General features: G+C 40.7%; 1 protein-coding gene across 10 annotated transcripts in view; it reads right to left on the bottom strand.

Annotated features, from left to right (window-relative positions):
• BCAS3 (BCAS3 microtubule associated cell migration factor) overlaps nt 1-21,960 on the bottom strand; it is a 592,168-nt gene that overhangs the window by 92,928 nt on the left and 477,280 nt on the right. The window lies entirely within an intron of this gene.

Here is a 21,960-nt window from a genome sequence, read left to right as displayed (position 1 = left end):
AAAAAAAATGAAATCCACATACTTTGTTACTTACATGACATCATGTAAGTGATAGTTTGCAAGGCTATGGTAACTCATTCGTCAAGTACAAATACTAGGGACACAATTAGGGGGTCCTCTGTATTCTCCCACCCTGGCCTCACCCACTCAATTCCCAAGCACACAGGACTGCCCACTCCCCAACCCCACTTTGTTTTCGATCAAACTAGGGTACTATCTTTTTCTCTTAATTCTCTGAAAACCCACCTGAAAAAATGAGAAACGTAAGAAGTGCTGTGAGAAGGTCCAGTGACAAAGAAGAAAAGTGAGGGGTGGGGGTGAGGGGGTTGGAACTCATGTAAAGAAAACACTGGGGTGATCCTAGAATCCTATCCCCTCGAGGTGAGTGGGTGCCAAGTTCTGCATTTCTCCTAAATGATCCCAGCAGCTGCAGCACGTTATATGTGGCAACTTTTTTAGGATCTGAAAGGGTTTTCAAAGTCATGCTGGCAGCTGCCTCCTGTCGCCCCACTCTGTAATGATTGAGCCTCTTGTTCCTTTTATAGAGTTGTTCTCTCCTAATAAAACACTAAATGCTGGTCTGAGCAACTGTTCCAGGATCACTAGATGCAATCCTCCCTCCCTCTCCCATCTCACCCTACATGCCTTTTCTTTTCTGGTCACAATGGACCCCTGTGTAAATTGTTACAGCACCGGCTTACAGCAGCACAGGCACGCACACAGCCTTGAAAATGTGCGCATACAAACATACACACGAGCCCCAGCCATCCCATATCCACCAAACCTGAACTCCACATCCATTTCCAGCTATTTTAAGAGCTGCTACTTTAAAACTGGGCAGCCTTCCTAAACACACGAAAGCATACATGAAGCACAAACTGCCAAGGATGAAGAACCGCAATTCATTGTGTCAGGAGCCTGCAGACATGACACCTTCAAGCTGTTTGTCAGAATCAAAAGCTGTGACTTGTCAGCTTTGGGATGGGAAGCCCGGCAACACAAGCTATTTTTTTCCCTGGCAAATCTGAACCATATTTTAAAGGTGTGAACCTCTTCCAAACTTCAACATGCAGATGGAAACAGCACCACACCAATCTAGGAACTGGCTCGAAGAGGCTTCCTTGCTCATCCCAACTCTCAGTCCTTCTGCTAGCCATGACCCAGGAGCTACAGAGAGAAAAGCACGATTCCCTTTCCCACATCAAGTACGGCAGCATTTAAAAGTGGCCTCTGTCTCTAAGGTTACATGCCCAGTTTATATTTAATCTGTGTTTTTACATTTTCATTTAAGATTGTAAAGCTTCTCAAGAGCCAGAGTCCAGGTTACTCGGCTTTTTATCACTGGCAGCTAGCAACATGCCTGAGAGGTAGTAGTTGTTCAGGAAATGTCTGCTGAATAAATAAGTGAAATCCTGAAAACAAAATGAACTTGGCTCGTGGGTGCTTGGCAAAAATAGGCAAACTGTAAAAGTCCCTTGATCACATTCGTTCCCAAGATTTGGAAAGTTTTTTGCTGGGCTTTTAATGAGGGAATCCTATCTTTTTGAAATAATCTTATGTAAGCAATGGCCATTTGACTATAAATGAAAAAAAAAAAAAACCACACACACACAGAAAGAATGGTTAGGTAGTACACAAATTTGGGTGCCCAAATTTTCTGTGCAGATTTTATCTTAAAGATCTCTCTGAAAGTACAAATAAAACTGTTGTAATTGGTGATTGAACATTTTTGGCTTACGTTGGTCTGTGTGTGTGTATGTGTGTGTGTACATATGTGTTTTTCTATTGAGTGCTAAGCATTTTATTTAACTGATGTATTTATTTTCTGTTGCAAAAATGTTTTGAAATATATAAGCAGAGAAGATGGTATAATGAACCCCATCTACCCGTCGCCGGCTTTAATGATTATCGATTCATGGCCCCTCTTACTTCATCTATATAAATTAGTTTTTAACTCAGGTTTTGTGACAATCCAACTTTTGCCTCGAGCTCCCCAATTAGTTTATAATTACTACCAACTTTTGAGTTTTGAGAAACCTCCCACTCAGAAGGTGGAAGTTTTGAGCCAAAATATGACATTTGACATGGGTGCAGCTGCTTAAAATATGTCTTCATTAAAGTCAGATGAAGGAGATAAGCCTGGTCTTGGCCTCCAATGGAACACAGTCAACGTTTGCATTTTTTAAGTATAAAAGTAGAACTCTTTCCACCACCACACTCCCTCCCTCCCTCACACACACACACTCTCTCTCTCTCTCTCTCTCTCTCTCACTCATACACAGTAAAAACCCTAGTTCTGAACAATTTCCTTAACAGTGCGTTCCTAGACTTTTTGGTCATTAGCACCCACGCCTCCTGTTCCCAGTTTCTGCACCACACTTTGAAGGACCTGAAGGCAAGGACGCGGGGCAAAACAAATGCTCAAATTGATTTTAAGAAACAGACCTTTAGACATCTTTTCATTTTTATGGCTTAAGATGGTGCAAAAATGTTACTTACTCCCTAAACAGTTATTAGTCTCTGTAATGTAACATAGCAGATACTTTCTAAATCCTTTTAGCCTTCTCCCCCTTACTGGAAAGATCATCATTTTTTTTTTTATTTCAAAGTGGATTTAATAAAGAAAAGGAGTGCTGTTAAAGTAATACGTGAGGCTTTGACATTAAGCAGCGCAACCCTGTGGAGTCGGCAAGAACAGGATCTCTAATCTCCAGTGATTTATAGAGGCTCTTCCTTCATCTCTGTACTTGGGGAGGGCCAAAAAGTTTAGAGACAGCCTGGCGTCCCTCTTACTCCACACCACTAACTCCTGCTGGCCAGTCTGCCTGCTAAAACTTTTAACTCTTTAGCTGCTGGCTGAGAGCACATCCATTAAAGCCCGTTTATTTGCTTTCAGAGGACAAAGTGGTTTCGTATTGCAGTAATGCACAGGGAGGTAAACATCTACATCTGATACTGGGAAATTATAAGCAAAGAGGGGGAAAAAGCTAAAAACCAAATTGGGCTCATTTAGAGATGTTTGGAAATGGTCACAAAAGAAGCCCCCTTTCATGAGAGAATGAGAACTTACTGGGTCGGCACCCTTACCCTACCCCCTCGACTCTGACTCCGAGTGAGCCAGCTGAGTCATGGTGGCTGCATTCTCTTCTAAGTAATGCTTAGTACTTGGAAATAGAACTCAAGGTCAAAGCCAAAGTTCCAGAATATGATTAGAAGGATCAGACGACATTAAGAGTCTGAAACGAGTTGTTCTCACAAGTAGACTTCAGGGCAAGAGGAAGGTATACTTCCACCGGGCCCTGCCCAAGAGGAAATGTGCATAGACAGGGCAGTGGGGCCTGTGTGGTTCTTCTGCAATGGGAGGGACTGAAGGACTGATGCCATGAAGCTGACACTAGTAATTGTAAACATTTTATTGGTTGATAGAGAAATACTGTGAGCATATTTCCTTGCCTCTATCCCTATCCCCTAGAACCAAAATCTCTGGGTCCAAGGCTCTCTTTAACACAAGGTACCTGCAAAACGCCAGCCACCTCCTGGGTCTAAGGAGGATTTTATGGTTCTCAGTATAGCACCAGGGTTGGGTGCAATTCCTCTTGAAAGGACTGACACGTGAGGGAGTAGCTCATTTCTAAGCATCTCTGCATTAAAACCCATCAGGGAAATGTCCTGGCCCTCTGGAAGGCCATAGCTCATGGTTGCCTCAGGCTTGGTTCCTTGTCCCTACCACTCAGACAAGGAAGCACTCCTCCTAACCAATCAAGAGTGACGGAGAACTTACCTGCGTCAAGGTCTTGGGCTAAACCTCATCTATTAGAAGATCAGAGCGCTGCATTTGCCTTGTTAGCCTGACAGGGCATCTTAAGTAGAAAGTACATGCTGATCTAAAGCTAGGACAATTTATATCATAGATGGCCTAGGACAAATCCCTGGTACTTGATACCCGGGAACCTCTGCTATCTAGGCCACTTAGGACAAAGAAAAGTAGAGAGCCCTACTTTAAGAAGCCTTCTGGAATCAAGTGCACAGGTCAAGAAGACTGACAAAGATCAATATTACTTACTTTAGGGCTGGCAGATGGCAAGTCAAGGTCACAAAATTCTACAACTGAGTGTAGCAATGGCAAATAGAAAAGACTCTACTCTTTCCCTAGCCATACTCCAAGTGTTCTCTGTGATTCAGGAAGGTGGCTGAGTGCCTCATCTGATGCTGGGGCTAGGGAGAGAACTGAGGCAGGGACAGGAAGCAACTTGCTTGAGAGCTCACCGCCCGCTGGTGGGAAAATCAGCACCAGACCCAGAGCTTTGGAGATTTGAGTTCTGGTTCCTATCTTTTGTAAGTTACTTAGTGTCCAAGCTTCAGTTTACTCCTCTTAAAACCAGAATAATAAAAGTGTACCTATATGGTGCTGTAAAGATTTGATTGAGAAAATGAACAAAAGCCCTTAGAATGGTAGCTGGTACACAGGGCATACTGAACAAATGGTCTTAATTATTGTACTGTTTGTTGTTGTTGGTTGTTACTGTTCTTTATTTTCAGAAATTCCCAGTCGAGTGAAAGGGGGTAACAAGTGCACTTTTTTGGAACAGTAAATGGCCCTCAAGCCAACTCCAAGCTGCTCTGAACCAATGCAGTATGGCAGACAATTTTCCCCATGACAGCCTGCCACCATCTGCTTCCTTATTTCTGACACAGCACATACCACATTTGGTTGTGATTTAGCTCTATACAGATTTGTTCCCCAACTAGATAGGGTTCTTTTGGGGTAGAGTCCATGGCTTATTCCTAGTCACATCTCCAATGTCTGGCCCAATAGGTGGCTCACAAACATTTACTAGATGAGTAAGTGAATGAATGTAGTTTACGGGGCCTAGAAAGCCTTCTCTGTCTTACTCACTCTGCCAGGATTTCTAGAGTGTAACTTGTCTAAATATGTTGCCTTCTCACTCTAGTAGGGCCCAGGGCAGAGTTTAGACACCAAACATATTTACAGTCTAACCTTCTCTGAAGGTGACACACTCAAGGAGTCCCTCTGTGATGCTCTGGGCAACTCTTTCACCAGGCTGCGAAGAGAGTATTTAACACATCACACCTCTTAACAGCATTCCCACAGATCCTGGCACACTGTTAGGCGTTCTCTGTTAGTGTGAAAATCCCTATTTTGTCATGTTATTTTTTGGTCCTGCACCAAGCCACAGCACGCTAATGCGAGAAAATCTGGAGACATTCCTTCTAGGTCAAGTTGCCAATGGCCTACAGGGTCATAAACACCATGTCACAGTCCTCCTCTGGTGGCCCATTTTGCAGGCTAGCACTAACCAGAGGCTTTGCCACATGCCAGATTTCACCAGCTGAGGAGTGGGAACTGACATCCGTACAAAACCAACTGCTGCTGCTTTGTCTCATCCTGGTGACCTTCAAATGCAGATGGAAAGAATTTGTGAGAAAGGAATGTGTCACATTTCCCATCCAGGCTCACCAAGGGCCACCTGCATAGACTTTCCCTTTGAATACTATAAGGCAATCCTGGAGGAAGATGTGTAGAGTTGAGTTGCTTTGTAGCAGTCTGTTGATTCACACTCACACACTGGAGACTCTTTGGAGAAGAGTCTTTCCTTTAATGAAACATTTCTGGTCCACGAGTAACAAAGGTGTCACAATATTCGGACAGTCAAAGCCTGGTGTTGTTTTTAGGTCTGAGTTTCCATAAGGCAAACACCACTATTCACTTTTTTTTTTTTTTTAAGACAAGCTTCTCAAGTCTTGAAAATCAAAAATGGTGGAACTCTAGAATTTAACAGATTAAGCCGATATGCCCAAAGTAGGGACCAGAAATGGAAAGGAAGATGTCAGAATCAGAACTGGAGATCTTAGCTGCAGGCTCCTTACCTCTGGAAAACTGCAGACCCCCAGCTCCTAGCTCTCTCGGCACCCTGGATAAACAAGCCTTATCGGCCACCCACACTACTTCAGTTAGTAAAACGGCTTAGGAATGTAAATCACACTGGAGTGAAGTGTGATCCTAATTTGCACTTAATCAAAGCCAATTAGAGGTACATTATTTACACAAAGCCCATGCATCTCAATTATGCCTAGCACAGCCCAAGCCAGTTTTGAGTCCAGACCTTAATTCTGCTTAATTAGAGAAGTAAACATTTTCACTGAGTCAATCCTCCTGGCTAGTCTAGAGCCTATGGCTAAACTGAAGCCAACACAGAGCTCCCCACTGGAGGGCTGAGAAAGTGTAAGTGACACCTGTTGGAAATCAGCAGAAAACAAAGATCAGTATTCAGACCCGGGGGCTACTCTGCACGGAGCAAGTAGCACTGGGTTCTCTGACACATTGCTTAGTACCTATTCTGCCAGGCACTAAATGGCATATTTGTCCCCCCGCCCCCATTCCTGTATTTTAGCAAGATACACTGCAGTCTAGGATGATGAGAAAGCAAAGGACCCAGGTTCGACTCTCAGGTGATACTTTTCCTGTCTCTGGTTCATGCGGCCCCTGGTCTACTTAGGCGGGGGCCGTCTCAAAGTAGCTGGTTTGAACCCGGAGGGGGCAGAAGAGGCTCTGAGGTCCAGGCAGGGAGCCAGAGGGAGCAGCTTAGGCTGAGATTGAGAACAGGAATTCAGGACAAGGCTTCCAGAGCCTACAGACCAGAGAGCCAGGAGAGGGCCTTGGTAACAACTGCTTGAGATTGTCACTCACCCACCCATTCAACGACTAGGTGCTCCGTACTGGGCTAGGTGCTGAGGTCAACATGCTGTGACCTGTGTCCCCGGACTTCGCAGGTGAGCAGAAGGGTGAGGGGTTCTCTCAGCACGGATCCTGATGGCTCAGCTGAGGGTACCTCACAGGGACATGACCCCTGTGAGGTACAGATGAACGCCTGGGCAGGCGGAAGAGCCAGCTGAGTGAAGCCTACACAGCCACCTCCACAGCTCAGCCAGAGAAAGAAAAAAGGAGCAGAGAAAGGACACGCAGCTGTGGTTGCACTGCTAATTCCAAGGAACACCAAGGCAGCAGAGGGCAACAGGCTTGAGATCCAAGTCCCAAGGCTAGGATTCAAGCTGCCCAGGTGAGTGAGGTCAAGTTCTAACTTAAACAGTGGTTCTCAAGTTCTAATGGCTCAAAAATAAATTTATTTAAAATTTCACTTTGGTATAGTTCCTCTCTAAAAGCACTTGCCCATCCCTCTGTCACTTGTGTCCCCCTAAGTAGAGGTAGAGAGGGAGAAGGAAACAAGCACAGTACGCAATGTCTGGTGTGGAGTGGGTGCTTTAGCACAGGCCTATGGACAGGCTGTATGAAACCAAGACGAATTCGATTCGTTGGTATTTTTCCAGCACAAACAGTCCCATCTGTATTAAAAAATAAACTAGGTGGTGAAATTGCTGAAAGGACGAAGCAGCACCATTGAATGTCCTGGTTGCCCAACTGTTTTCAACACTTAAAGGAGCAAAATGGAGGGAAGTAAACATCACAACATCATAGTATTTATTTAGATATAAAATGCCATGGGCTACTTCATTTTTAATATTGAAGGGGGGAAATCACAAACATATACATCTATCTATCTCCAAATGTTAGAGTTCATTTAATTACATATTTAAGACCTGTACATTTCACTATATGAAAAATTTACCTCAATAAAAAATGCTTAGGTTGGGGCACCTGGGTGGCTCAGTCAGTTGGGCATCCAACTCTTGATTTCAGCTCAGGTCATGATCTCAGGGTCGTGGGATCAAGCCCCTTGGCAGGCTCAGGGCTCAGCAAGGAGTCTGCTCTCCCTCTCCTGCCCCTCTCCCCACCATGTGCATGCACACGTGTGCACATGCACACTCTCAAGTAAATCTTTGAAGAAAAAAATGCTTAGGTAGATAAAAGGATGATGTAATTTGACTAACCCATTAAACCAAGATGGAAACAAAAATAATAGCATTCAAAAAAAAATAACAGTGTTTAATTCTTCTCAAATTGAGGCACAGAAACTTCTAGAATGATTTGGTCTACAGTACTCTGTGTCAACAGGCTTCCTTCTTTTTCATTCAATGTACCTTTTCCATTTTATTAACAAGGAGCAATCCAAACATAATTTTCTATAACTTGGGCATTTAACATGTCCTGGAGCTTCTGCAGGTCAAGCTAGGGATCCTCGGCTGACATAGGAAGTCACATCTGTTCACAAGTAAACCAACTTTAGTTCCCAAAATAATCTGCCTTTGAACTCTTTCAACACAACCGGAATGAACTGAGTTCTCTGTCCTTGCATATTAACCAAATGCCCTGCCTGCATTCCCAACCATTCAACTCCTAGAAATTACTAGTCTGGACACTTGGGGAGAACCTCTCACTAACGGCCCATTATCCCCCTCCTTTCTCAGCTGCCAACTCAGAGGCTCAGTAAAGACTTCACATTGGTAAGATATTCCCAAAGAAGCAATAAAGGAAATTTCACATTTATGAGGTTTTCTTTTTCCTAGAGACAAATTTTATTTCAAACCTGAGACCAATTAGGGAGGAAAAGTAACAAAAGCATGTATGCAGTCAAATGGTCTACCCCTGAGCTATGCCCCCAACAAAAGCATGTATGAATGTGTTCACTGAGACACCAGCCCGGACAATTTTTTTACAATTGAAAAAGTTCTTTCTCATATATATTTCATTTGATCTTATTAGATATTCACAAAAATCCAAAAGGCAGATACACAGTAAATGACTGGTATATATATGGTACAGTTAGTCAATGAGGTCTTCTGAATCCAAATTGTTTCTTCCTCTACATGAAACAGTCTAGATTGAAAAAGTTGATCAGGAAAAAAGTTCTCTAGCATCTTTTATGTGTGCAACCTCTGAAGAAAGTAACACAGAAAAGGAAGTAAAGATGTCCTACACATAAACCGATATTACATTGTGTGTTAACAAAACTGGAATTTAAAAACTTGGAAGAAAAAATATTTACCATGAAAATACAGGAAAACATTTTAATCAGTAGAGAAGGGGAAAATTATTCTAAGTATGATGCAAGCCCCAGAAACCACTAAAAGTTGCCCGTAAATTTAAACACATAAAAATTTAAACTATTTTATGGTGAAAAAAGTATCGCAAACATGTTTAAAGATTATTGACAAGCTGGGGAAGATATTTATAATACATATGAAAAATAAAATGGTACTTAGTATGGAGTAAGCTTCTCTAAATCAATATCAAAAAGACTAATAACCCAATAACCATAGAAACATGAGCAGAGGCTATGAACAGAAAATAAAAAGGAATTTAAATATGACAAAAGATGTTCACGGCCAGTCTAAGAGAAATGCAAATTAAAATCACAGTGAAATATCACATTGAATCTGATAGACAAGATTTTAGAAATCTGATAACATGCCGTATTGGAAAAGTATAGAGAAATAAGCACGTTCATATGTTGTCGGTGGGAGTATAAGTTAGTAGAGCAACTAGGATGGAAAATTTGGCATTTGCTAATACAATTACAAATGAATATATTCTTTAACTTGGGAATTTTACTTCTAGGAACTAATTGTATAGTTTCTAATTGAACATTGCCCAAATATTCAAAGATATAAAAGGATGTTTGTTTCAGCATTATTTATAATAACAAAAGATTAAAAACCATCTATACTTCCAAAAATAGGGATTCTAAGTAAATTATGGTAAATCATTGCAATGAAACACTCTGTTGTCTCTGAAAATAACAAGGACATTCCATAAATATCAAAAAAGGGAAAATATCCAAGATATATGATTAAAATACAAAAGAGAATGCATTGTAGGGTGTCCTTTTTTTTTTTTTTTAAGATTTATTTATTTATTCATGAGAAACACAGACTGAGAGAGAGGCAGGGACACAGGCAGAAAGAGAAGCAGGCTCTTCACAGGAGCCCAATGTGGGACTCGATCCCGGGATCATGCCCTGAGCCGAAAGCAGACACCCAACTTCTGAGTCACCAAGGTGTCCCAGGGTGTCCTCTTGAAGGAAAGAAAAAAGGATGTTTGCGTGTGCACAGAATATCCTTGGAATGACACATAGGAAACTGATATAGTGATTACCTCCAGGGATAGACCAGGAGATAAGTGTGGGGGACTTTTCACGATACACCATTTTGTGCCTGATTTTCTCTTTTAATTGCGTGGCATGTATTACCTTTTCAAGAAGCTGAGATATCATAGGAATAAAGTAGACCAATGAGTTGAGACTTGCTGGAAAAAGCCTTTGATCTGTTAAAGTCTAGATATTTCCATATGGCTCCATGTCTGCTGCCCAAATAAGCAGGCATGTGTGAGGAAGGCTGGCTGAACCCCTGGCTCTGGTGCTGCCCATGTAAATAATAACCTGTCCAAAGAATGGACTTGGAGGGGCCACTTCCTGCTGGGCACATGTACAAACACACATATACAAACAGTACCAATCTTTTCATGCCAATACAACTTTTGTTCCGAGTCACAAGAAGCTTTAATATCCATCATTGCAACAATTCTTTACATCTTCCAACGGAGGTACTATTATTCCTTCCTGTTACGTAAATCTGTACACTGAAGTTCAGACAACTTAGGTGCTCATCCCATACTAGGATCAGTAGGTGGCAGGGCCGTGATTCAAACCTACATCCCCTAATTCCAAATTAGATATTCTTTCCGCCATACCAACTACCTCTCATTCCCTTCCAAGAATAAGTTGTGATTCCTCAGTGCCCAAGCTGGGCTGATTATAAGATATGAAGTGTTCATTCTGCCTATACAACTCCCTGGATTCGGGGCCATCCAGTGGCCGGCCTCCCGGACTTGAACAAACCACAACTGCCTTTGTCTCGGCATCCAGGGTGCTCACGTGTAAAGTAGGGAGCTTCGACTGTAAGAATTCTGAGATCCCTTACAATTCTTCAGTGAAATAGAAGATTCTTTTAGTTCTGCTGACAGTGGGGAGAAAATTACCCCAGGGATGAACATTTAACTAAAAAGAGTACTCCGAGCTCTGAAGCCAAGCTAAAGTTAATGCAGAGAGAGAAGGAGAGAGGGAGAAAGAGTGAGCCAAAGGAGGCTTAGCAAAACTTACACCATCAAAGTCATCCGGCCAGCCTGGAACAGCCAAGCCCAATGTGGCTTGTGGTTATCTGCCTGGTTTTTTTCACTCAAGCACAGGGATTGGTGTCACCTCACCATAAAGGCTCAACGGCTTGGCCCACTATTTTAAATCTGGTTTCTGGTCTATACTAGGATAGATTGAACAACTCTGTGTCCTCCAAGGGATTAAGAGCTTATCTTAATATCTTAGGCTTATCCCAATAACAGTGACGGGGACAAGTGAACAGACAATGGACCACAATATTGGACCCAAAAATACCCTCTGCAAGGCCCCAGGGAAAAGTCTGCAAAATATAAGCAATGCCTAGTGAATATCTTCACTGCAACAAGCTAGGCAGAAGCTGCCATTTAAGAAGAACCCAAATGATAAAGGATGGGATATAGCTCCCTGCCTGCTCACATACCTGCCCACAAAGGGAATTATTGACTGAGGAAAAAAGGAGAAACAAGCAAGAGCTTCTATTCTATTAAGTGTATCAGTCCTAGGTTGCCCCCCATCCCTTGAAACAACAGCTTTACTGAGATATGATTCATCTACTATACATTTCACCCATTTAAATGATACAATTCAATGACTTTTAGCATATTCATTACCACAACTTATTTTGGAACATTTTAATTACTCTAAAAAGAAAAAACCTGTACCTCTCAGCCATCACCTCTCAAACTTCCCATCCCCACCGCCCCTCCCACCCACCCAGCACTAGGCAACCACTAATCTACTTTCTCTCTAGATTTGCCTATTCTGGACATTTCATATAAATGGAACCGCACAGTCTATGGTCCTTTGTTACTGGTTTATTTTAGTCACAAATGTTTTCTTTCTTTCTTTCTTTTTTTAAGATTTCATTTATTTATTCATGAGAGACACAGGGAGAGAGAGAGAGGCAGAGACACAGGCACAGGGGGAAGCAGGTGTCCTCAGGGGGCCCAATGTGGGACTCGATCCCAGGACCCCAGGATCATGCCCTGGGCCAAAGGCAGGCGCTAAACCACTGAGCCGCCCAGGGATCCCAGTCACAAATGTTTTCAAGTTCATCTGTTATAGCATGTATCAGAACTTCATTCCTTTTTATGGCTGAATAATATCCCATTGTATGGACATACTATATTTTGTCCATCAATTTGTTGATAAACACTTGGGTTGTTTCCATCTTTAGGCTACTGTGAATAATGCTGCAATGAACATTGATGTACAAGTTTTTGTGTGGACATTTTTTCATTTCTCTTGGGTATATACCCAGGTGTGGCATTGCTGGATCATGTGGTAACTCTATGTTTAACCATTTGAAAAAGTGCCAGACATTTTGCCAAAGGAGCTGTACCATTTTACATTTCCAAAGGTAGTATATAAAGGTTCTGATTTCTCTACATCCTTATCAACACTTAATATCTTTTTTATTACAGTCATCCTTGTGGGCACAAAATGGTATCTCATTGTTTTTTGAGTTATATCTTTCTGATTCCTTTTCACCTGATTATTGGTCATTTGCATATTTTTTTTTTGGAGAACTGTCTATTTGGATCCTTTGCCCATTTTTAAATTGGGTTATCTGCCATTTTATTATTGAGTTGTGATAGTCATTTATATAGTCTAGATACAAATCCTTTATCGAATATATGATTTGCAAAATTTTCTCCCATTCTGTGGGTTATCTTTTCACGTTTGTGATATTGTTCTTTGAAGCACAACAGTTTTTAATTTTGATGATGCTCAGTTTATCCTTTTTTTATTGTGTTTGTACTGTTGGTGTCATATCTAAGAAACCCTTGCCTAATCCAGGGTCACAAAGATTTATACCTATGTTTTCTTCTAAGAGTTTTACAGCTTTAGCTCCTATATAAGTCTTTGATTAAATATGGTGTGAAGTACAGGCCCAACTTCATTCTTCTACACGTGGCTGTATATTGCCCCATCACCACTTCTTGAAAAGATTATTCTTTCCCCCAAGAATTGCTTTGGCATCTCTGTTGACATCAGTTGACCATAAATGTGAGGGTTTACTTCTGGAGTCTCAATTCTATTCCATTATCTATATGTCTATCCTTATGTTTGTAAAACACCATCTTGATTGCTATAACTTAGTAAATTTTGAAATTGAAAAGTTGAAGCCTATGTTTGTTCTTCTTTTTCAAGACTGTTTTGGCTATTCTTATATCCATTCTTATATCCATTGCATTTATATGTGGATTTTAGGACCTGCTTGTCAATTTCTGCAAAGAAGTTAGCTGGGATTTTTACAGGGATTTCATTGACTATGTAAATCAATTTGGGGAATACTGTCATCTTAACAATATTGTCTTTCAATTCATAACATGTCTTCACATTTACTTAATTAAGTCTTCTGTAATTTCTTTTAACAGTTTGCATTTTCCTGTTTTAAAAAGAAGCTTCCTTTTAAAATTTTTATTCCTAAATGTTTTAATCTTTTTATTTATTTTAGAAAGAGAGTGCATGTGGGTGAACATTGAGGGGAGGAGCAGAGAGAGAGAGAAGCAGAGAGCTAGCAGACTGGGCTGAGCACAGAGCCTGACATGGGACTCGATCTCACATCTCTGATATCATGACTTGAGCTGAAATCAAGAGTCAAATGCTTAACTGAGCCAGCCACCCAGGTGCCCTGTATATCATTCTTATATCCTGCATCCTTGCTGAATAAGAATTTGTTCCTAAGGCTCTTAAAAAATAATTTGGGTTGGGCAGCCTGGGTGGCTCAGAGGTTCAGCGCCACCTTCGGCCCAGGGCCTGATCCTGGAGACCCGGGATTGAGTTCCACGTCGGGCTCCTTGCATGGAGCCTGCTTCTCCCTCTGCCTGTGTGTGTGTGTGTGTGTGTGTGTGCACGTGCGTGTGTTGTGAATAAATAAATAAAAATCTTCTAAAATATAAATAATTAAGGATTGTGGTAGCTTCATACTGAATCAACTCATATAAGTAGGAATGACATTCCCCAGAATTTCTTATCCTCTATGACTAGGGGTTAGGATTGTCTATATGATAGATTTATGTGAGATTCAAAAGATGGACATGTGGCAGCCGTCATTACACTCTGAAGGTTAAATGTTGGGCACATGGCACTGTGGCATCTTGTGTATACCGCTGCTCATGTGCCAGCCAACCTACCAGGCCTGCATATCGCCCCAGCTCTCACCAGATCGCCTCCTTCAGATTCTTTGTGTCCTGGGCCAAGTGCATGTGCAGCTCTGTAATGAAGAATGTCAGCGCCTGCTGTGGATCACCTATTTCATTGTGGCTAATAGCCCTGAGAAACAGATCTGGGATCCAGTTTGCCTCACGGGTTCAAATTTATCCTTTCCTTTCCTTCTGTCACTTCACCTTGATCTTTCTTCCCAACATCAGCCCTGATCTCCATTCAGTCCCACCATGACACTCAAAGGCAACAGACTCCTTGAATGGCTACCACACCCATACAAGGTTAGATATAGGTCTAGTCCCTATAACAGATCCCTTATTCTATACCAGTGGTTCTGCTTCTATGACGAAAATTTCTAGAGATCGGTTGTGCAACAATATGCATAAGGTCAATACAACTGTACTGGACACTTAATGATTAAGATGGCAAATTTTATGTTATGTGTTTTTTTTTTTTTTTACTACAAAAACAATAATATGACTCTGGTAAAGGGAAAGCAAAAGAAGACTAAAAAATGTAGTGGTGAGGAGGGCAGTTGGTGGTGGCGATACAAAAGGAGAAGGAGGGAGAGATAGGCGATATAATTCTGTCTTCCCAACTGGAATAAGAATATACTTTGAAGATAGAGCCTATGTCTTATTCATTTTCATGAGTCAAGAGAATCCTTAGTTAAAAAAAGTACTGAATGAATGAATGAATGCAAAACAGATAGGTGTGGAATAAGTAAAGGTACAAACAGTCCCCCAAATCAAATATGACTAGGGATGCCAAATCTTCAGTGAATGAGTGAATGACAGAAGATCTGTAGCTTGAGTGACATCTACAAGTGAGTAACGGTTTCTCTCCAGGCACAAAATGTAGGACATGATATTAAATATTCAAGAGATACATGACCTAGTTTTTTGGAGGTGGGTGGGGGTGTTGGGTTTTCAGTGTACTCTGAGCATACACAGATCTATATAGGACAGGTCTGTGGACACAGAGTAGAAAAAAAAAGGAGAGCAGAATCTTTTACCCTATGGTCATGTTTCAGGTCAAACAGTCCTTTCTTATATAGCCCTTCCTGACTATGCTCTGGAAAATTCCATGTTTCACCTCCTTGCCATCTCTCTCCTAAAGTTCAGAATCAGACTGTAAGCCTGTGGGCATCCCATGCTGCTGCTGCTGCTTCTTCTTCTTCTTCTTCTTCTTCTTCTTCTGTATCCTATGCTTCTTGCCATTGGGCAATGCAGCATTCATTCATTTATTCACTCACTTGCCCACCATCCACAGAAAAGCATTGGAAATTTACAGTTCAGATATGGTCCCTACCATTGTAGCTTTGGGTAAGGGCCCTGAGTACTACTGAGAAATCGGTCAATCTGTGAAATTTCCGAAGAAATAAAAGCCTTGCCATCACTACTAATTACCTTCTAAGTTACCAACCACTGGGGCAATTTAAAAACTAACTTTCTTATCTTAGTAGAGAGAGGACAAGAAAAAAGGAACCTTGCTTTCGGAATTCTGGCTTTATAAAGAAAATAATGACTGTCTCCATTTAATATCTCTGGCCAGAGATAGTTAATCTCTGGCAACAAACGATGTGCGTGTGTGAAGACACTGTTTATTCTAGCCTTTCTGCAATTTACAAATCGAAACAAATAATGATGGAGACATTTGCAACTATGGAAAAAGGGTGTTTACAAAGTGGGAGAAAACAGACTAAATAGGCTTAGACTACTAGAAAATTTCTAACACGACATGGATGGACTCCACAACAACGGAAGGTGCAAAAGGCTATGAGTCACACTTATTGTAGCAATTAGATCTTTTCAGAGATTTCCTAAATATGTCAGTTTCAGAAAACAGTATCTCCATGCAAGGTCATCTTGGTAAACCCTGGGGACGCTAGACAGGAGAATTTTCCTAGGCCTCCTGTATCAGCTCTCCATCCTTAGATACAGCTTCTCAGATACCCGGTCTTTAGTTTAGTGTTAAATCATTCAAGCTTAAGGTGCTTCTCACACTTTCCTTTGGAAACTAATTCTTTTTTCCCAAACCTTTCCTTAAATGGCATTGCTCACAGCGAGTTTCCCTGTGAGAAGCATGTGAGAAAGAAGATTTCCTTTAAAAATCCACACTAGGTCATTTTCTTTGTCCATGCTCATTCTCTCTCTTTCTAAAGCCATCTGTCTCCTTTACCATGGCAAAGCTTTTCTCCTTAACACTGAATGTCATCTCTAACTCCCCAAATGTGAGAATAAAAAAGAGGTCATTCCTCAGCGATAATCCTGAATTTGCTATCTTCATTGTTACAGAAATGTTCATATGAGAAACATCAAATTGCTTGTTAATGATCAAAGGGGTTGGCCTAGAATAGATAAAATTTTAATGACAGTGAGGACAAGTTTCCCCCATGTAGAAACTGACCCGGACAACATGGGCTTTCATATGGATTTCATATCTTTACAAAAAACAATAATCAAACAGCAACTCATTAGAAATGAAGAAGGGAAATAGTTCAGTATCCACGAAAAGCAACACTGGGTTTTCACAAGATAAAGACATTTATCTTTTATGGGGCAGAGGAGAACAAAACTACTCCCCAGCTCAGCTAGCAAGAGAAGGTGTAAGTTCACAAGTGCTTATTACAAAAACAGTATGGTCAAAGATTTTTTTTAGGATAAAGGCAAGGACTGTGGTCATTAGCTGTTCTTTACAAAGTCCAAGACAGCACTGCACACCCAGACACTGGGAAATATCGCATTTGACGAACAGAAAAAAGAATGATGATTTTATGCAGTGAGATCCTGAAGTTCATTTCTTTATCAAATAAGTTTGTTTCACTAAGTTTGGGCACGGATTGGCAATGCTTACTTAAGGTCAACATGAATTGAAGTCAAGGCTAGATTGTGGAAACCAGGCCCACAGAAGCAGAAATTTAGTCTAGAATATTTTCCAAGGAAAATCTTGATTAGACTTTTTCTACCTTGTATAAGAGGGAAAAGAATGGAACCATTATTGAGGGCCTCTTCTGCATCAGGAACTATGCTATGCTATGTATAATATGCTATGCTATATTCAATGTAAAAAATATATATAGTATACTATGCTATATACAATCTATATGCTACATGTAGGTCTAATTTAAGACTCAAAATATCCCAGTGAGGTAGCTGACGTTAAGTAACTTATATAAAGTTACAAATCAAATTTTTAAAAAAATGGAACTTAGAAGCTGTCTGCCCAGGAAGATTATATACTCTTCCCTCTCCAAGGTAGTTTCTCTCCATCATACGTCTAGTATCTCTTTCATATTGTTAAAACCTGCCCATAACTTACTGCTTAGCTCTCTCTCCTTTTGGTTCAGATTTTTTAAAAGGTTGTATTACAGATACAGCTGAAATCTCTGTGTACCACACTCCATTCCCCAGCCCCAATCTCCCTCCCAGTATTGCCTTATTCTCATTCTTCTGCAATCTCTTTTTTTCCTTCAATGTTTTAAGGATTTATCTATGTTGCTACAGGTAGCTTTAGTTTATACTCACTTATACTCTATATAATAAACATATCATGATTTTTTAAAAAAAATCCATGCTTTTGCTTATCTGCAATGAACATTATTACGTGAGTCTTCTTTTATACAAGCCAGAACTTCCTCTGTATTATTTAACCTAGCAGTAGAACTGCAAGATCTTAGAAATAATAATACCGATAATAAGTGACACTTAAATAGTGCTTGTGTCATTGTTCTAAGTGCTTTTTATATTAACTCATTTAATTTCACAATAACTTTATGAGGATTCTGTTTTTATCTCTATTTTACAGATGGGAAGCAGTCTGGCTCTAGGATCTTTCTAACTACACTAGACATTGCAGATTATCTTCCTAAATGAGTCCATCAATTTATATTCCACCATCAGTGTCTAAGATTCCACATCCTTGCCAGCACTTGTGGTCAAAGTTTTTAATTTTTGCTATCCTAATATGAATTTTTCCTAATTTTCTCCTGTACACATAACCATTTGTCCTAGCACAATTTATTGACTAGTCCACTCAACAGCACTGATTTGTGAAGCAATCTATCATATTTCAAGTTTTCACATAGTGTTTTCATTCTACTGTTTGTCTACCTCTAACAATACCATTCCATCTCAGTTATCACAGTTTTAAATACGTTTTGATTGATATGAGATTCCAATGAAAATCATAATTGGTCTGTTCTCCAAAACTGTTCTTTGCTATTTTTGACTTCTGGTCTTCCATGTGAAGTTCACAGTCACCTTGAAAATGTTTATGAAAAATCCCATGCTGGCTACTCTCTGATTGCTCCTTCAGATGCACCACTCTTCTCCATCTCGCTCTGTCCCCATAAGACTGTCCTCCAGATGAACAGTGTCAACTGGGTCCCTTCATCCTAGATGCAGCCAATGAGAGTCAATGGCAGGAGAAAGAAGAGCAAGAAGAAAAAAGGTCCTGCCCCACTTGGCTTTCCTGTTGCAAGACCCAGGTCAGCAGTGGCGATTTCTCTATGGAAGGCCTGTTAGGTGGGCTTCTCCAAAAGCCTCAGCTACAGCACTCTCTGGGTGCTGACAACTGCTCTACCCCTTACTGCTTCAGACCCAGGGGTGCTTGAGGCTTCTATCTTCTGATAGCTTGGGGTACTGCGCCTTCTCCCCTGTTGGTTTCTTGGTTTCCCTAAGCTGTGTCTAAATATTTGCAAATTAGCCCTTCATGAACTCTTCAGTAAAAGCTTCTGTGTGCGCCACTGGTTTCCTGCCACGCCTGTGACTGATTCCAAACCTACAATGATTTTGATTAGGATTTCATTTCTCAATTCATTTGAGGATAATTGACAACTTTACTATATTGAGTCTTCTCATCCATGAGTATGTTATATCCATTTATGTTTTCTTTCATCCCTTCAATTTACTTTTTAAAATTTTCTGTAAATGTTTTGCATGTTTTTTCTAAGGATCATTCCTGCCCTCTTTGTGCTTTTGATTGCTATTGCAAATAGGACTTTTCTTCAATTGGTTATTGCTGGTATGTAAGAATGTCATCAATTTCTCTATTCAGTAACCTTGCTGGATTCTTTTATTAATTCATTCATTGACTCTCCTGGATTTATTCTTTCTGTCTTTCTTTTCTCTTTTCTTCTCTTTTCTTTTCCTTTTTTCTTTCTTTCCTTTTTCTTCTTTCTTTCTTCTTTCTTTCTTTCTTTCTTTCTTTCTTTCTTTCTTTCTTTCTTTCTTTCCTTCCTTCCTTCCTTCCTTCCTTCCTTCCTTCCTTCCTTCCTTCCTTCCCTCCCTCCCTCCCTCCCTCCCTCCCTCCTTCTAGATTTGATTTATTTACAAGAGAGATAGTGCAGGGGGAGAAGCAGAGGGAGAGGGACAAGCAGACTTTGCAAGGAGCCCAACGTGGGGCTTGATCTCACAACCCCGAGATCATGACCTGAGCCCAAACAAAGAGCTGAATGTTTAACTGACTGAGCCACCCAGGTGCCCTTCTCCTGGATTTTCTATACAGCACATCATATCATCTGCAAATAAGGTCAACTATGTCTCTTTCTTTCCAATTTTTGTGTCTCCTATCTCTTGCTCTTACTTCATTCCATTGGCTAATACTTCCACACAATGTTGAATAGAAGTAGTGTTAATAGGCATCCTTGTTTCATTTTTCTTAGCTTTTAAGTAAAACCACTCTAAATCCTAAAGCTATGGCTCCCAGCTTCCATTTGCCCTTAAATAATTCTATTCAGGTTGAATAGAATTTGAATTCTATTCAAACTGAATAGAATATTCAGGAGTCACACTAGCCAAAAAAGTCACATCACTACTATGTGCCCTAGAGAGTATGCTATTACATTCTAATATAGAAATGGCAAGTCTTGACAATTGTGGTCTACACTGAAAGAGCATTATGTGAGTTATGAGCTCCGGCTTAGGTGGAGCTAATTTAAACAAGAAGGTTCAACCAATTCTTAGATAAGCAATCATCCATTCACACAACTAGAATTTGTGGAGATGGTCATATCAAACATCACATGATTTACCACTTTAGCTTTTGAAACTGGGAAAAAAACATGCTGAAAAGAAATAAACAGCTCTTTTTCCCTCTCTCTCTCTCTCTCTCTTTTTTTTTTAATGAATGTAATAACAGAAGAGTAATGAGGTTGGAAAACAGATGTGGACAAAAGGAAAGCGCATGCTACAGTGTGGCCCACACAATCTGGAAAGGAATGATAAAAAAAAAAAAAACAAACTTTACAAGCTGTTCTGAGTCTTGAATTAAAAGAAGTAATCAAGCAAGGCTGACTTATAAAGGGTCAGGGGGTAGCATCCTGCAGCAGAGAATAAGCAGAACTCCTTTTCCTTAACTGTCCCCTGCCCTGTTAAGTACGGGAAGGAGGATTTTTCCTGGGTAGCAGCCTCTCTGAACATATTCTTAATTCAGTGTTTAATAACTGCCATGTAACCTCCTTTCCCTGCCCACCCGCTCCCCAGGGAGGTACTTCCCTAATGGGTTGGCTCTTTTTAGTCTGGTTTTAGTCTCTGGCTCTTTATATTCTGACGGGGGCACCACAGTCTCTTTCTATGACTTCCAGGCAAAATGTGTCAAATTAGATAAATGTGTTCGATGCTGGTTTGGGAGAGCTCTCATTCTCTAAGTGATGTCTTCCCACACCCTTTTCACCACGTTTGCCTCCTAGAGTCAGTTGGAATGTGTATAACAAAAGAACCCTAACTTGAGAGTGTCTAAATCCTCAAAGAGAGGTTTGTTGTTGCTGTTTAACTTAACAGTACACAATGCAGCAGAGCAACATCCAGAGGCAAATGCAGCATCTTGGTAAAAGGAAGATAAAGCCTTGTCCTGTTTCCAAGGAGATTAACCACCCAGAGATCATTTTCTCGCGTTCCTACGGGCACTGTTATTAATGGTGTTATATGGCAGAATTGTCAGACCCTGGTCAGTTTACCAAACTACGCTAGTCTGCACAAAGTGTCTCTCGAAGTGGCACTGTGAGAAAGCAGTCTGCTGCAGTTGTCTGCCTTGGCCTCTGAAAGCTTTCAAACTCAACTACTGAAGTCCAGCCAGCATCTAATTTTACCCGTGAGTTCCAGGAGAGAGTAAAGCTGGTGGGAAGATTACAGAGTTCCTTGAAGCTCTGACCTACAACAGGAAGAGAGTTGTCAGCCTTCATGTCTCTCACCCTAAATCCCAAGGCAAACAACAGTGGCAGGGCATTTTATAACACGTTCCCATTGTAAAATTGCATATTTCAGAAACATGACGCTGGCTCCCTCATTTTCCATAGACTTCGTGTCAGTATACACAGATGACCTTAAAATGAATATTTTTTTTACTTTAGCTTTTCAATTCCAATTTGTCTAACGTACTTGGGCTTCTTTGGGTTTTCTTGTAAAACTGTGGAAATCTACTGTTTTCAAATAGGCTAATGCCTCTACACATTCAACTCTGATCACTTCATTAATGTCCTGGGAATTTCTGGTACTGTTAGTGTGAAATACCACAGGGATTTGAGAGTTTTGGGGGCATTCTGAGCTTACTATAAACAGAGTGGAAAGATAGAGCTTTGAAGTTAAGTCTTGGCTTTGATGTACAGTAGTAACTTGGGCAAGTTGCTTAATATCTCCCATATTTATCTGTAAAATGGGTATAATAATACCTACCTTAAAGGGTTATTGAGAGGATTAGTGAC

This window comes from Canis lupus, chromosome 16 (assembly GCF_048164855.1).
Source record: "Canis lupus baileyi chromosome 16, mCanLup2.hap1, whole genome shotgun sequence".
NCBI classification, from domain to species: Eukaryota; Metazoa; Chordata; class Mammalia; order Carnivora; family Canidae; genus Canis; species Canis lupus.
Note: the sequence above shows the minus strand (reverse complement) of the source record. Positions and strands in the feature narration are given on the sequence as shown.